This window comes from Sapajus apella, unplaced genomic scaffold, assembly GCF_009761245.1.
Source record: "Sapajus apella isolate SASKATOON/1434 unplaced genomic scaffold, GSC_monkey_1.0 scaffold64, whole genome shotgun sequence".
Taxonomy (NCBI): domain Eukaryota; kingdom Metazoa; phylum Chordata; class Mammalia; order Primates; family Cebidae; genus Sapajus; species Sapajus apella.
The window spans coordinates 10,554,344-10,571,880 of NW_022437004.1; the positions used below are offsets into that span (position 1 = coordinate 10,554,344).

A 17,537-nucleotide genomic window follows, 5' to 3' on the forward strand; every position below is an offset into this window, starting at 1 on the left:
AGCCGGTGGGTCACCTGAGGTCAAGGGTTCAAGACCAGCCTGGCCAACATGGAGAAAGCCTATCTCTACTAATAACACAAAATTAGCTGAGCATGGTGGCATGTGCCTGTAGTTCCAGCTACTCAGGAGGCTGAGGTAGGAGAATCACTTCAACCCGGGAGGCAGAGGTTGCAGTGAGCTGAGATTGCGCCACCCCAGCCTGGGGAGACAAGAGTGAAACTCCGTCTCAAAAAAAAGAAAAAAAAAAAAAGTTATAGAAAGCTGAAAGAGAATGTACTATGAAAAACTGATTTCTTAAAGATTACTATCTTCTATGTATAAAAGTACACCTTAAAATGATAGAGGCAAACAATTCAATAGAAATATAGTTGAGGGATGTGCACAGTCATTTTGTAGAAGAAGAAATATATAAGTAATGATTTGCTAATAGAAAAATGTGCATGAGAACTGTAAGATGCCTTTTTCTTTGCACATATTATTTGGCCAATATGACAAAAATTTTAAAAGACTGATAACATCCAGTGCTAGAGGTTGGAGGTAGAGGGAGGGAAGGATGCTATCTTACATTATTTAGTGTGTGAACTGTTAAGACATTTTTGGAAATTTATCTTCAGTGTCTCTCAAAATTGAAATATACTTTTAAATGAGTAACCCCACTTAGAAGAGTCTATTCTAGAGAAATGATAGTATAGGAAACAAAATATGAACAATTCATAGTCACAAAAATTGTAAAACCCAAATGTTCATCAAGAAAGTAATGGTTAAATAAATTATACTATATCAAATCCATACTCTGAGAATTACAGAGTTATTTAAAAAGTGAGTGAATAATACCAAAGGGTTTGCTTTTACCTGGTTTACATTCTATTATGAGAGAGAGACAATGAACAGAAAAAATAAAACCATGTATATTAATACAGCTTTTAAATTGGAATGTTAAAAATGACAAAATTCAAACTATCCCTTAAAATAAAAGCCATGATTCCTTTGGTTATAATGTTTCATAACTGATTGCTACATTGGCACTGATTTTTACCTAACATAAATATTTCAAATGACCAGTTCTTCAGAAAATTATAATCTCAACTATCTCTCTCTGTATATGTGTTTCATTCACACATACATATATTTAGACACATACATACAAACATTTCTAGAGAAAGATAAACTGCACTGATAGTAGATTATAAAACATCATTGCATTGAAAGGATCTTTTTTCTAGATTGCTATTACTGAAGTAGATGCATTATCTTCTCCTATGGGAGTGGAGAAGAAAGATCTATCACATTAAAAGTTATAAAAAAAGTATATTACATGTCAACTTGACAACAATTGAAGAAGCACATTGCTGGTATTGAAAGAGGAGTCTAAGGGACATATATAACAAATCCTAGATATAAAGAGTTACTGTCAATCAGTAAACTATATAGTTATTTAATATGTGGATGTATCCAGTTCTTCCCATTGCATTAAACTGTCTTATTCCTCCTTTAAAGCGGTGTTATCCATCTGAACACATATTCAATTACATTTTCCACTAAGGATGAACTGCTAAAATCAATGTGCACATCATAAACACTTGTATTTTTAAACTCCCCTAGAGTTTAAGATTACTACAATTCTATAAGTATTGACTGACACCATTAGATTATTTAGGATGAAGAACTTGAAGGCAAGATACCGTTTCCATGTGAGTGCTAAAGTGGAAAATGTATACTTAAATTCTGTCTTTCTTCTTCAAATAAGGGCTGAATCAAATTCAGGTACACATGGCTAAAGAACTTGTTTGGCTAAAATTATACATTCAGACCAGTTTCATTAGTGATAACAAGGAAGCACTTTTATTATTACATTGGGAGTCAAAGACAGCAAATTTAGTTTTTGTAATATGAGTAGCCATAAAAGAGAACAGTGGGCATTTCTGTGTTGATTGTGGATACTGAGAATAAGCCAGCTACCTTTGTACAGAGAAAGCACCACCATTCTACCCTACCTTTGCCTTTGCTCCTAACTTCCCTGATGAAAGCTAAAATTTCAGCTTGTATACCTCTCAGGAAAATTTATTCTCCTCCAACTTCCTAAAATATTTAACACATTTTCAGTTAAATCTAAACTCATTATTTGTATGTTTGTAGCTATATAAATATTGGTCACAACAGAACAAAATAGTAGTCTGTAATCTCTTTCCTTGTACCACTCTCTCATTTCACTCTCACCCCAAGTTAAATTTCTTTCCTTGACTTGACTTTTCCCAAATCACAGGCTGTCTTCCCACATATGACAGTAACTTCATAAAATGGCGAATAATCTGATTTTCCACAAAGTCAAAGCTGTCAGATAACTGAGCAGTTTCCTCTCTTTCCTGAGAAATTCCTTCTAGCTCTTGGCTGCCTGATCCCAGACTGTTCTCAAGGTTTATTGCATAACTCGATTTCCTTTGCAATCCCATCAGAATTTCCTTTTGCTGCAGTCCAGTGTTGGCTTTCTTTATTTATATGCTCATTTCAGATGAGCATGCTCTCTAGTTGCTTCCTGAGAAAGGGGTCATGGAAAGTAAATGCATTTCTCTTCCCTTGCTATGGTTTGAATGTGTCCTTTCCAAAATTCAACTGTTGCCAATGTCACAGTATTACTTATAAGTGGGAGCTGAACAATGAGAACACATGAACACAGGGAGGGGAACAACACTGATTGAGGCCTGTTGGGGGAGGGTCAGGGTTGGTGGGGAGAGCATTAGGGAAAAGAGCTAACACATGCTGGGATTAATGCCTAAGTTGTTAGGTGCAGCAAACCACAATGGCACATGTTTACCTATGTAACAAACCTGCACATCCTGCAAAAGCATTCCGGACTTAAATTTTTTTTTAAAAAAGAGATGTGGCTTTTAAGAGGTGATTAGTCCAGGAGGGCTTCTTGCCTGTGAATGGGATTAAGGCCCTTAGAGAAGAGGCTGTAAGAGCCTTCAAGCAGGACTGGGCTAGCTAGCTTGGCTGCCCTTCTCTCTTCTGCCATGTAAGGACACAGCAAGAAGGCCCTCACGAGAGCCGATGATGACTCCCTGCTTTTGGAATTCTTAGCCTCCAGAACTGTGAAAAAAGTAAATTTCTCTTCTTTATAAATTACTCAGTCTCAGGTATTCTGTTGTAGAAGCACAAAGTGAATAAACTAAGACACACAGTGGCTCACACCTGTAATCACAGCACTTTGGGAGGCTGAGGCGGGCAGATCACTTGAGGTAAGGAGTTTGAGACCAGCCTGGCCAACATGACAAAACCCAGTCTCTACTAAAAATACAAAAATTAGTTGGGTGTGGTGGCTTGCACCAGTAATCTCAGCTACTCAGAAAGCTGAGGTAGGAGAATCGCTTGAGCCTGGGAGGCAGAGGTTGCAGTGAGTCGAGATCATGCCACTGCATTGCAGCCTGGGCGACAGAACGAGACTGCATCTCAAAAAAACAAAGAAAATTTTCCCTTAGATTTTTCAGAGGTATTGTGTTCTAACTCCCAGTGTTGCTTTTTTGGATTTTTCCTTTCTTTGTAGATGGCTTGCTTATTTTCACTCTAGAATTTTCTAGGATCTTCCTAAATCCATGTTTAGAAACCTGGAGATTAAATATTGGTGTGGGTCTTTCTTATTTCATTGTGCCCTTGTGGCCACCATGCTTTTCATTTCTGGGGACATCTTCTCATTTTATGTTGTTGGAAATTCTCGCCTGTTTATTGGCTCTGACTTCTCCATGTCGCACAACTGTCTTAAAGATATCGAGCTATTAGTCACAGTCTCTATTTTTCCTGTCTTTTCTTTTCTATTCTCAGTTTTGTCATTTGGTTCTTTCTGAAAGATGTTCACAACTCTCCCTTCCAATACTTAAAATACATATTTATTTTGTACTGTCACAGTTTTCACTTCCAATATTTCTTCTGCGATTTGCCAATTTTAATAGCATTATGGTTTTATTCATGGATTTAGTATACTGTACTATTTCTCTGCACTGATTATTATTTTTCCACTCACTGTATTTACTCAGGTAACTACGAATTCATTTCTTAAGTTAGACTATTGTACTCTCTGTCTTTAGGTCAAGGAATTTTCTTAAGCCATAACTTTTCTCTCTGATTACTATTAAGGTCTTTTCTTTGTCTTTGATCTTCTGTCACTTCACTATGATGAGTGTAAAGAGGAGTTTCTCTTCATTTATTCTGTTTGAGATTCACTGAGCTTCCTCAATCTACAAATTAGGTCTTTCAACATTTCTGGACAGTCTCAGCTAATTTCTTTGTATTGGATTTTTCCTATTTTGTTTATTTACTGGAACTCTGACATACTCTAGTTTGTTTATTTATTTAGACAGAGTCTTGCTCTGTCGCTCAGGCTGGAGTGCAGGGGAGCAATCAGTTTTGGCTCATTGCAACCTCCACCTCCAGGGTTCAAGCGATTTTCATGCCTCAGTCTCCAGAGTAGCTGGAACCACAGGAGTGCACTACCATGTCTGGTTAATTTTTCTATTTTTAGTAGAGATGAGTTTTTGCCATGTTGGCCAGGCTGGTCTCAAACTCCTGAGCTCAGGTGATCTGCCCACCTCAGTCTCCCAAAGTGCTGGGATTATAGGTGTGCACCACCATGCACAGTTTGACATACTCTAGGACATACAACTTATCATTGTATTTTCCATCTCTTTTAATATTTAATTCATATTTTCTATCTCCTTTCTTCAGATTACTATTTTTCTCTTTGGCTATTTAATCAGTTAATTGAATTTTGTTTATTAATTTTGATTTCTAGTTTTATTTGATTCTTTTTCAAATACATGTGGTCATTTTTCAGTTTCATTTTCAGGAATATAATTGCTGATCCTTTACAAAATTTTTCAGCTAGTATTGACTCGAAGCAACTCTAAGGCTGCCCCCAGATAGTTTCGGATATCATCAGCTGGCTAAGTAACTTACAATTGGTACCCGCACCTTCTGACTTCTAATAGTTTATTGGTACCCTTTGCTATGTTCAATTTCCTGATATGTTTGTCATTGTGAGTTTGCATATATACTATAGTTTAAAAAAATTCATTTAAAGAAATGATATTGCAATATTGAAATGAAATGGAAATTAGAATAAGTATGAAGTATGATAAAATAACCACGTTTAACAGGAAGTTAATACAATGTATTAGTTAAAGGATACTACTATTCATGTATAACCCCCAATATCCAGATTATGTAACAATTTGTAATTTTAAAGAGGCACATTATAATGTTGCTATTGTCTATCCAGTGACGAATGTATAAATTTTTATTTTATTTTATTTTATTTATTTTATTATACTCTAGGTTCTGGGCTACATGTGCAGATCATGCAGGATTGTTGCATAGGTACATACATGGCAATGTGGTTTGCTGCCTCCATCCCTCTGTCACCTATATCTGGCATTTCTTCCCATGTTATCCCTCCCCTCCCTCCCCACCCTCTGCTGTCCCTCCCCTAGCCCCCACCAACAGACCCCAGTGTGTGATGCTCCCCTCCCTGTGTCCACATGTTCTCATTGTTTAATACCCATCTATGAGTGAGAACATGCAGTGTTTGATTTTTCAATTCCTGTGTCAGTTTGCTGAGAATGATGGTTTCCAGATTCATCCATGTGCCTACAAAGACATGAACTCATCATTTTTCATGGCTGCATAGTATTCCATGGTGTATATGTGCCACATTTTCCCTATCCAGTCTATCATTGATGGGCATTTGGGTTGGTTCCAAGTCTTTGCTATTGTAAACAGTGCTGCAACGAACATATGAGTGAAATTTATAAAGTTCATGGATAATATAACAGTATAGTTGTTATTTACTTGTAAAATATGTAAGGATAGAGTCTACTTTAGTACATTAATAAATTATTTTGGCCTTCCATTTTGCAGTTATTAAGGGCTGAATAGAACACTCAATTTTTCATTTATTCTATACTCCATTATGTATGAAACAATAGACACACATTTTTGTTGCTGTTGAAAGTTGGGGTCTCCAAAACTTTATGACAGATCCTTCATAAATTTCATGGTTCTAATGACTGGAAAAATAATATAGAACTTAAGCCATGGAGATTATGGATAGAGAGTATAGAATTTATATCACCTAAACAGTATAAGATGTTGGTGTTTTAAGAGACTGTTACTCACCATCATATTAATTTAGAATCCTTTAAATTTAATGTTTCTGTAAATAATGGTAAAATATATCACTATTAGTACTATCCAAATCCAATTTTATGTGAATTAAAGATTAATTCAGAACTTCTAAAACTCCAAAGGCATTGGGATATTTTCATTAAGACCCTTACTTTTTTTCTAATTTATTATATAGATTTACAACACAGTATTTTAAAATACTAGGCTGCTGAAAAGTCCTAGCATTGAGTAAACTTTTCTTTTTTAATATAAGCTATTTCTAAACATAAATATAGAATTTCTCTCCATAAATTGTCATCTTGATTATTTTTCAAAGTTACTAAATAGCATTATTAACACAGCAAGCATTAATTAATGAGCAAAAAAGGATAAAATAGAAATAGCTATGCAGAAATTTAAAATAAGGTGTTTTGGAGATTACACATCTTTGAATAATTTTATCTGGACTCTAATGTCATATTTCACATACTTTCCAAGAAACAAAAAGCTAAAACTTGATTAATTTTCTTAAACATGGATTTTTTTTTTATTGAACAACCTGAAATTAAAGATGACCAATTTGGTACATAATTCATTATAGTATTTTGGTATATCCACATAATGGAAAATTATACATCAGTGGAAACAATGTCAAAGAACTATCTTTATATTCTATTAATGAGTGACCTCTAGGTTGTTTATTTAAATTAAAAGCATATGGAGAAACAGAAATTTCACTAAGTAGGGTATACAAATGGCAAATAAGCATGTGAAAAGATGTTCAATGTTATTACACATCAGAGAAATTCATATTAAAACCACAATGAGATATAATATGCCTATGAGAATGGCTAAAATATTTTTAAAAATAGTGACAAGTGACATCATTAAATATTAGCAAAATGTGGAAAAACTAGATCACTGATACATTGCTTGTAGCAATATAAAATGTTACAGCCATTCGGAAAAACAGTTTGGCAGTTTTTAATCAAATTAAAGATATACTTACCATGTGACCCATCAATTCCACCCCCTTGTATTTATTACAGGGAAATGACAACTTATGACCAAACAAAAAGGAGTACACAAATTTTCATAGCAACTTTAGTTGTAGTAACAAAAGTCTGAAAATAACTCAGATATCCTTCAACTGGTTAATGCCTAAGCCAACTGTGGGATATACATACCATGAAAAACTAATCAGCAATAAAAAGGAACTATTACTGACATATGCAAAAACTTGGATGCATCTCAAGGGTATCATGCTCATTTTTTAAAAGCCAATTTCAAAAGTTTACACATGTATAAATGCATTTATGTAACATTTTTGAAATTAGAAAATTTTAGAGATAGAGAACAGATTATGGTTTCTAGGAATTAGGAATTCAGAGAGTGAGGGAACAGAAGTAAGTGTGACTATTAAAGGTAAGGTGAGGGTTGCCTGTGATGATAGAACTGTTCTACAACTTGACTGTAGTGTTAAGCACATAAACCTACACATGTGATAAACTAATTTATCACGTTTAGGTTTATAATAAGATAATTATATATACACATGCATACACAAAGGAACAAAAGTAAAACTGGGAAATCTTCATAAGATTGGTAAATCATATTAATCCAACATTTGTGCTCTTGTAAATTTAATCTGCATTTCATAAGCTAACCTCAAATTACTGTGAACATACAAGTGTAAAGTCAGAAGACTCATGGCTGTAACAAGACAACACTGAGGTAGGAGGCAGGACTTTCAACTCTGGAGGCAGAGTTCAGACACTAGATCAAATTGAGAACTAGCTAAAACAGGGCCAAGGGCAGAAGAAGCTTTCCGTAAGACATGTCTGCCAGTGTGCCATGTCAGTTTACCATTGCCATAGCAACAGCCGAAGTTACCACCCCTTTCCATAGCATCAACCCAACAACCCAGGAGTCACCACATTTTTCTTGAAAATTTCTGCATAATCTGCCACTTAACATGCATGTAATCAAAAGTGGGTATAAATATGACTGCAGAACTGCCTCTCAGCTGCTGCTCTGGGCACACTGCCTATATGGTGGCTCTGCTCCACAAGCAGCTTTACCTCTACTGCTGCTGTACACTGCCACTTCAATAAAAGTTGCTAATACCTCTGTCTTGCCTTTGAATTCCTTCCTAGGCAAAGCCAAGAACCCTCCTGGACTGAGCCCCAATTTGGGAGCTTGCCTGCCCTGCATCATCACCACTGTTTGAGTACATAAAATGTAGTTCAAGAGACAACCCACAGCTTTGTTAAAACGATTTACACTCACTGATATCAGGAATCCTGTTTTTAGGAATAATCATTGTGAGGAAAAATATATTTTCAGGGAACCACAGAATTTTTGGTATGTGCTATACTAAGCAAGCACATCAGGTTTAAAACCTGAGTTTTGTTCCTACCTTGAAGTTAAGGCAAAATCTCAAATCTAAAGAATGGATGAATTTAGCACAGCAAAAGTAGGAAAATGTTAACCAAAACAATGCTCAACTATACACAATACTCCTAGAGGGTTCCATCCCCATTATCACTACATGTGATAAAACTATCTAGACCTAAATACAAACACACACACACACACAAAGGAATAAAAGTAACACTGGAAAATTTTCATAAGATTGATGAATTTTATTAACATCAGTGTTTGTGGTAGACAATACAAATGGTACACTTACACCAGGACACACCACAGTCTTGACCTGTGATTACTGCCCTGATTAGTCCTGCCCTATTAAAATGAGGATGAGAAACTACATTAACAATGATAGCTTTTGTTGACTACTTACTATGCCCTGAGCACTTGCTAAAGTTTTACTTTTATTACATGCTACAAGAGTGATTGATGCGTGCATGAGCTCAGTAAATTACAATATTCCTATTTCATTATAATAATTTTACAAATAAGAAAACAAACAGCATTTTAAATAACACTGGCACAAAATCCCATAGCTAGTAAATAGCACAGGTGGGCTTTATTCATTAGTTCATTCATTCAACAAGTATTAATACTTGATTATTGCTCTAAAGATAGCCTTTAACAAGAATACGTATAATATTTTTGAGTACTCACTAGATGCTAAGAAATGTATTTAGTACTTTCATCATTACACCAAATAAACAACTATGTATTACTGGTTGCACAACTCACTAACCCTTCTGTGATTCCTGTAAAGTGTTAATAATATACTTCATAGTGCTACTGTAAAAACTTACATGAAATGGTATATGAAAGATGCTTAGAATACTGCCTGCCACGTAAGTGCCCCATAAGCTGTCACTGTCATCATCAACTCACTGAATACTGACAATTCCTTATAGTAGAAATCTCATCTGCTCTACCACTTACTATCAGTTTTATCAAGAACAACCATTATGTCTCATGCCTTCATCTTTTGTTGTTATTATACTACTAATAATATAATATATAATATCCTGATAATATAATATATATTACATAGTATGTGTTATACATAATATATTATTAATATAATTATGTATTAGTACAAAATACTAATAATTGCTATATTATATAATATGCTAATTATATACTATAATAGTACATTGTATTACAATATATGAATTAATAGTTATAATAATTAGCATATTAATAGTATGTTATCTACGATTAATAATATAATATATATTATTATTTATATTTAGAGGCTGCAGAGAGAAAGCAAAAAGAGGCTGCATCTCAGGGAACTTTGGATGTTCAATCTGTGGAATAAAATAAAAAGAAAAAAAATAGAAAAACAAACTGCTACATCTGGGACCCCACCAGAAGATGAACTTAGGCATACAATTTCATGAAGCATAACATGAGTGGAAAAGTCTACTGCCAACAAGTTTAATGTCTGTAATCAAGTGGAATTCCTTAACTTAATTTATTCTCTGAATAAATTAAGATTCAGACTGTCTAATATTACTGCCCTGAAATGTAATGCTCAAAATCCCTGATTTTCAAGCTTAGAAGATGGCTAGACCTTTCACTAAATACTTATTTTCCTATATTTCCTCTTCTGCAGTAAGCAGGTGATTTGCTATTTTTCTTAGCATTTAAAAGACAGAACTAAACAGTAAATATATACATTGCATGTAAAATTCTGCATATACCTCTAAAATTAAAATGTGCAATTGTATTTCTGTCTCTTATAAAATGATCTAATGACTTAAAAAATATATCATATATAAATATATATAAATTTGTTAATATATATTAACCTAATGATATATAAATAGTCTATATTAAAATATACAGTATTTAATAATATAGATTTTATGTAATAATATATATATTAGTATAGTATATAATATGATATGTATTATATTATTACATATTATTGGTATATTATTATATATCACTAAATAATATAATAGTATATAATAATATTATGAATAGAATATATATTGCATAGATTTGTTGCAGAGGTTCAATGAGTTAATTCCTGCATGGTGCCTGGGACATAAGTGCAGAGAAATAGTTTTAAAACAAGGAAGCACTTAATGGATGGGTGAAGGGAGCAGATAGGAGTGGCTTCACCCTTGAAACTGAAAAATAACTAAATTTTGTATATACTGTGTAACTGTGAAGGTTCACTGATCTTCTGTGTCTTCATTTTCTTTTATAAGCTGCTTTTGAGGCCAATTTAAGTGACATTTTTAATGAATAAGAGGAGACAGAGTTGTGTAGCAGAAAAACATTGGCTCTGGAATTATACAAACCAAGGAAGAATGTTGGCTTCATTATTAGCTGAATGACACTGAATGGTTTACTTAATTCTCTGGGCCTTAGTTTTATTAACTATAATTTCAACAAATAACAATATAAACAATATGAAAACATTTAAAACTTCTATCTCTAAAAGCCATTGCAAGTATTTTAATTATATTGTCTATTATATAAAGTTTTTAGATGAAAAGGGAGGTGTTTTACAAAAAGATATGATCCTACCGTTTTGCACCATCATATTAAACATTTCTTTCCCCAAAAGTAGCAACATCAGCAGATTCTCAAACCAACTTTCATGGTAGCACTGCCATTGGAAAGGCATTTACAAGTTGGTTTAAATGTTACAGGGCTTATTATGGATACATCTCATGTATTCTGTGGCAGGTTTCCCTTTTACGTCTCAAAGCCTCAAAAAGATCTCTTCTGATACTGTATTTTTAATTCATTTCCACTTGTCAAAGGGGGATATCAGGTTTTATTTCAAATTGGTGTCATCCTATTGCTGTGTGATATTTGACATTACAAAATAAAATGCAACGCTCCACATATTAAGCTCGATACAGTCATCAATTTGCACTCCAAGCCCTCATTGACTTCAATAGGTCTTGGACTTGTGGAATGATTGCACATCAAGGCATTCTGATATAATGTAATTTTTTTAAGTAGGTTTTTTCCATAAGGAGAAACTTGCTGCGAATAGCAAACTACCTGCACAGCATACACACAGCAGTCAGTAATCCTGCTCTTTGTCAAAACATTTTCTGTTCATATGTAAGTATTGACTGTGGTGAGAGACTTAAAATGACTTTAAAGGAAATCTCTGTGGCCACACTCTATTCCCTATTAGCATAACACAATTTGAGGAGCTTCACTAAAATCCATTCTTATAGACCCATACCTTGCATGCTTTATTACAATAAACTAGCTATCAACTGGACTACTGACTTTCTATGTATGCAAATTATAGTATACTTTCCATCATTTTAAAATGCTTTTGTTTCCAAATGAAGATTTATTTTGCCAGTTGGTCACAGAATGAACATGTACAATAAATCATGAAGAGCACAGTCTGCAAATATATGTTTCAAGTTCAAACAGCAATGATCTGCTACTTACAATCCTGAAGATAATAAACATTTTTATCCAATCACCCAGAGTCTAAAGAAATTCAAAAAAAATGGAAACTCTTTGAAATGTACAGGCTTTTGGGTATCAAATTACCTTTGAAACCCCCACCCAGAAGTATCTCTAACAAAATCCATTTGAAATACTGCTTCAATATTCTAAAAAATCAATAATTTAAACCACAGGTTGAAGATTTTTACTGCTTCCACTGCAGACTGTCATTTTTCGAAATGAAAATGCTAATGATACCGAAGGGGAAAGCACTAAGCCGAAGAGATGCATGAATGAAACGTTGGATTGGCTAGACTTGCTGGTTTGATCTCTTTCTCCCTCACTCATCTGTGACAAGATGTCTTTTAAAATCAACAACTTTCATTTCAGTGTTCCTAAAAAATGCACTTCTCTGTTGTACATTACATCCTTCTCTATAGGAAGTTAAGGAATATGCTGTAGCAAGACATTTTATAGTAAATATGAATACAGAATGTAATACCAACTAGGCTGTATTATTTCAGTGCAATCTATAATGTTGGGACACCTTTAAAATATTGCCGAGAGCACTGGAGAGAGGATAATCCCCTAGTACTAACGGTTTTCATATTCATACCACTGTACTAAAACACAAGCCATGAAGGAAGCCATGGAAATCCACAGCCCAGAGGAGTTCAGCTCAGAAAAAACTTTTTCATTGCCTTTTAAATTTATTTGTAGTCTTTAAAGATTTAAGAAGTAAAGGTGTGAAATCAGGGTCACTGCCTTCTCTATAGGGCTTCTGGCTTTGAATCTGCTCTACCTAATATAGAATCTTGCTAGTAAACTTGGTTAATGTCAGGTGGAATAACTTTTATCCAAGAACTGGGAATTATGATTTATGGGATTTAAAACATCTTACTGGAAGGAAGACTAGGGAGGTAGAGTCAGCAAAACAGTGGTCCCATGAGCCGTAAGACTCATAAGGGAGAAAGCTGGTCCCATAAAATAATTAAAAAGAGGTCCATAGTAAACCTCTTAACAAGTTTCTCATTTGTTTCCTGAAACCTACATCAACCTAAATTCTACCTGTAGCAAAATGATAGCACCAAAATATTATTGATCAGTTTCTATCACATGAGAAATCACATTATGTTTCCATCTGGAAGAAAAAAAATAACAAGATAGAAGAGGGCGATTCAGTCTTTGCTGAGCATCTTCTGTGTTCAAGGAACTGAGATATGACTATAGGGACAGACAGAACAGAGGATTTCGAAATTATTAAAGCTCAGTTTATTCATGCAGTGGAGATTATGACATCTACTACAGTGAGCTGCTAGTAGCAAAAGAGAAAATGTAAATTATATGGCTTTCAGAATGCTTGACATATAATATATACACAATAAATATACAATGCTAGTTTCACAGAAGAAAATGGAGAAAATGGACCTGGTCTACAAATAACTCTAAAGAAAATAAAAACATTTCAATGTTACATTTGTTTGTTTTTCTGTTTGTTTTAAATATGGGGTCTTGCTGTTGCCCAGGTTGGAGTACAGTGGTACGATCATAGCTCACTGCATCCTCAAACTCTGGGACTCAGTGATCTTCCTGTCTCACCCTCCCAAGTAGCTGGAACTACAGGTGTATGCCACCATGCCCAGTTTTAAAAAAAATGAATTAAAATGCAGCATGATAGAATTGAAAAGAGCTGACTAATAGCTGGTTCACTCATCTCATTGTAAATGGCTTCATCGTGTGTTAGTGGCAGATTTGTAATTTCACTGCAATTTCTTACTCCTCTTAAAGCAGACGGTTCTAGGACTCCAACAGTTTATAAGAACACAATTTTAAACTGCGACAACATGGCGAGACCCTATCTCTACAAAAAATAGAAAAATTAGGTAGGCATGGTATCACATTCTGGTAGTCCCAGCTACTCAGGAGGTGGAGGCGGGTGTATCTTTTGATCCCCAGAGATCAGGCTGCAATGAGCTGTAATCTCACTACTGCACTCCAGCCTGGACCACAGAGTAAAACTTTGTCTCAAAAAAGAAAACACACACACACACACACATACACACACACACACACACACACACACGCACACACACACATTTAAGATAACAGAAAGCTTCCAGGGAGGTTCACATCTAAGCTGGCTCCTGAGGATGAATTGTAGTCTCAAAAGGCAAGATATTGAGCAGAGTTCTCCAGATACGAGCAAATTGCACGCACAAGTGCTGGGACAGGAAAGCACAAGCCATCTTCAGAAACTGTGCATGGCACCCTCAGGCAGGTTTACCTTGAGTATTGAGTGGTCTGCATATCCAAGTGCACTAGCATGATTTGTGGACTGAATAATAAAAAGATCATGTGAAGTCTGAGAAATTTTATAAGGTTCCAAAGGAACACTTATATTTTAAACATCTTAGGGCTTCTGTTACTGTATCTTCTTTGTGGGAGAGGTTGGTGGAAGGAATTAAGACTAAGAGAAAGTTAACATGACAGAGGGCATTAGAGGCAAGCAAAGATTTATGGCCTTTCTCTTACACATAGGCAGGAGAGAGAGAGATGTCCAAATAAACTTTGTGGGAATATAGTTGGACAAAAAAAGTACATTAATTTCTTTTCTTTTCTTTTTCTTTTCTTTTTTTTTTTTTGAGACAGATTTCCTCTCTTGTTGCCCAGGCTGGAGTGCAATAGCAGGATCTCGGCTCACTGCAACCCCCACCTCTCGGGTTCCAGCGATTCTCCTGCTTCAGCTTCCCGAGTAGCTGGGACTACAGGCATGTGCCACCATGCCTGGCTAATTTTGTATTTTTAGTAGAGACAGGGTTTCTTCATGTTGGTCAGGCTGATCTCAAACCCTTGACCTCAGGTAATCCGCCTGCCTTGGCCTCCCAAAGTCGCTGGGATTAAAGGCATGAGCCACCGTGCCGGGCCAAGTACATTAATTTCTGTAATGTCCAGAAAGTCTATGCAAATTAGACGTTTTAAGAGTTTCAAGCAGCGTCCCTTCTCTGTGCTCCCTCTTCCCTTCATTGAAAGTCAAAATGTAAATATAGACTTAAAGGGATAAATAGTTCTGTTTTTCAACTTTATTCATGTGAACTCAATGTTTTAATAAATTTATTTCTAAGCCACATCAAAATGGTTTGTTACATTGATGATTTTATTATTATTGATTATATTATTATTACACCAGCATTTGAATCTGTGAAATGCTGTAAGACAGTTTGTTAACAATTTGTCATGACACCTCTGCTGGGTGGGAGGATGACACACATCATTATCATTATTATTAAGATTTTCTTTTACAGCTGGTACCATGATAAATGATTTACAGATAAACATAGCAATACTCAAGTTATTTATACCAAGTTAATTAATCATATTGATTTAACATCCTGTTCTGTTATTTAACTTTTCCCCTTTCAATGTTAGTTTTAGATCTAATTTTAGAATAATTAAATTGAATTTGAAATTTAGAACTCTGCCTTAGTACCTATATCTCATCTGAAAAATTATTAATATTTTCAGGTCAATTTTAATAACTGCAGCTCCATTAGGGTGATATTTTCTTTCCAAATATTTTATATCATTATCATTGGAGAATAAAAGTACCTATTGACAGTTTTCTTTTGATATTGAAAGGTCCTGCTTCAGTGACGGCACACAACATAGTAACCATGATTTTCTTATCTTAGATTCACTTCCTTTGCAAAACAACAATAAACAGCTGGCAAATCAGAGATAACCAGAGTTTTTCCTAACTTCTCTCTTCCCATATCCAGCCTCATGCAATCAGTCACCAAGACTGCTACTTTACTCCCTTTTATACATGTCAAATAGGTTCACTTTGCTCTAGATACAACCTTAAGCCAATATCATTTCGTCCCTACTGTATTGCATGGTAAGCTCCATGAATTTAGGGCATTATATTCCTCTCCACTCTATCCTCAATACCCAAGCACAGTGCCTAGAAATAGTTTGTCATCAGTTACTTGTGCAACAAACATGTTGATTTTTCTCTCTCTTGTGACTATTTTCTACACTATTATAAGAGAACCCTCTCTAAAATGCACATCTAAGCTTGTCTCATCCCTCTTTGCATGTAGTTCACTATCTTTTAAAATAAAGTCCAAGCTCTCTTTGGTGAACAAACAAGGCCTTTATTATGTGGTTCCATTCTAACTCTTATTCTCACTACATCATCCTTCCAGTGAAAGTAAACACCTATTTTTACTGGTCTGTCTTTCTCTCCCTGACTTTGCTCATGCTATTCATCCATAATGTGTTCTCCATTCTTTGGACAAGCACTATGCAGGACAACTCTTCAGTATCATCTGTTTTTCCAATGGCATCCCTTGCTCTAGCTTGGTTTGGTGCCTCCTCTGTAATTTTATAGCTCCTCGTTTCTAATTCTCTCATAGCATGTTTTCTCATGCATATCACATGTAGATTTTAGATTCTCTGAGGACCAGAATTGTATCTTATAGTATACATGATCCATAAAAAGGGACAAAAAATCTACAGAGTATAAAATACTATAAAAAATACAATGCTAAGAGCATCAGGTATATGGTTTAACAGCACCCTATTGCCATCCAAACGAATTTAAACAAATCTTTTAATTAAAGACTAATTTTCATTATCTGTAAATGAGAGCTATTAGACTCAAGTTAGATCTGAGGCAAGTCTTTTTTAACACTCACAGTCTGTGCTATTATATCTAGAATGATAAAATTACCAAGCATGGTAGAAGTGAGCAGGGAATGACAATTGATTTAGACTCCTGCAGTAACAGTGTTTCTCCTTGCTATCTATAGTATATTAAATGCTTCTATTTCGGCTTCTAATTATGTATGTTTTGCACAAAATTTAGCTGGGAATATTTATTCATTCCTTTGAACTATATACAAACAGTAAGAGACTACTCTTTGAATATAGATGATCCTGTAACACTTTATTCCAAAGGCAAAGAAACTACATAAGCTGGCTATTCTTCAGAAGTTGGCTATATCTCCAAAACTATTTTTAGATTTGCTATTACACCATCCTTCCAATAGACTTGTGTCAAACTGTCCCTGATAACCGCAGTTTCCGAACAAGGGAAGAAAAAGATGAAAAATGGCAGCTACTTTAACTGACAATTATATTAACTAGTTGTCGCAATGATTGTTAATAATAATATTAAGGAAATTATTAGACCTTCATATTTTGACTTTTTCTAGTTAACAATAACACTAGGAGTCAATATCATAATCAGAAACAATGTCATACCCACTATGAAGGCTATAAAAAAAAGATGAACAACAATGCTGGTGAGTGTGTGAAGAAACTGGAAATAATATACATTTCTGGTGAAAATGTAAATTGGGTAGCTGCTTTGGAAAACAGTTTAGCAATTACCAAAAAGTTAAAAACGGAGTTATTGGCCAGGCGCGGTGGCTCATGCCTGTAATCCCAGCACTTTGGGAGGCTGAGGCGGGTGGATCACGAGGTCAGGAGTTCGAGACCAGCCTGACCTACATGGTGAA

The 17,537-nt window shown here is 34.9% G+C and overlaps 1 protein-coding gene across 6 annotated transcripts in view; it reads right to left on the minus strand.

Moving 5' to 3' along the window:
- Positions 1–17,537, minus strand: part of DPYD (dihydropyrimidine dehydrogenase) — an 851,840-nt gene that overhangs the window by 378,286 nt on the left and 456,017 nt on the right. The gene's annotated exons all lie outside the window — the stretch shown is intronic.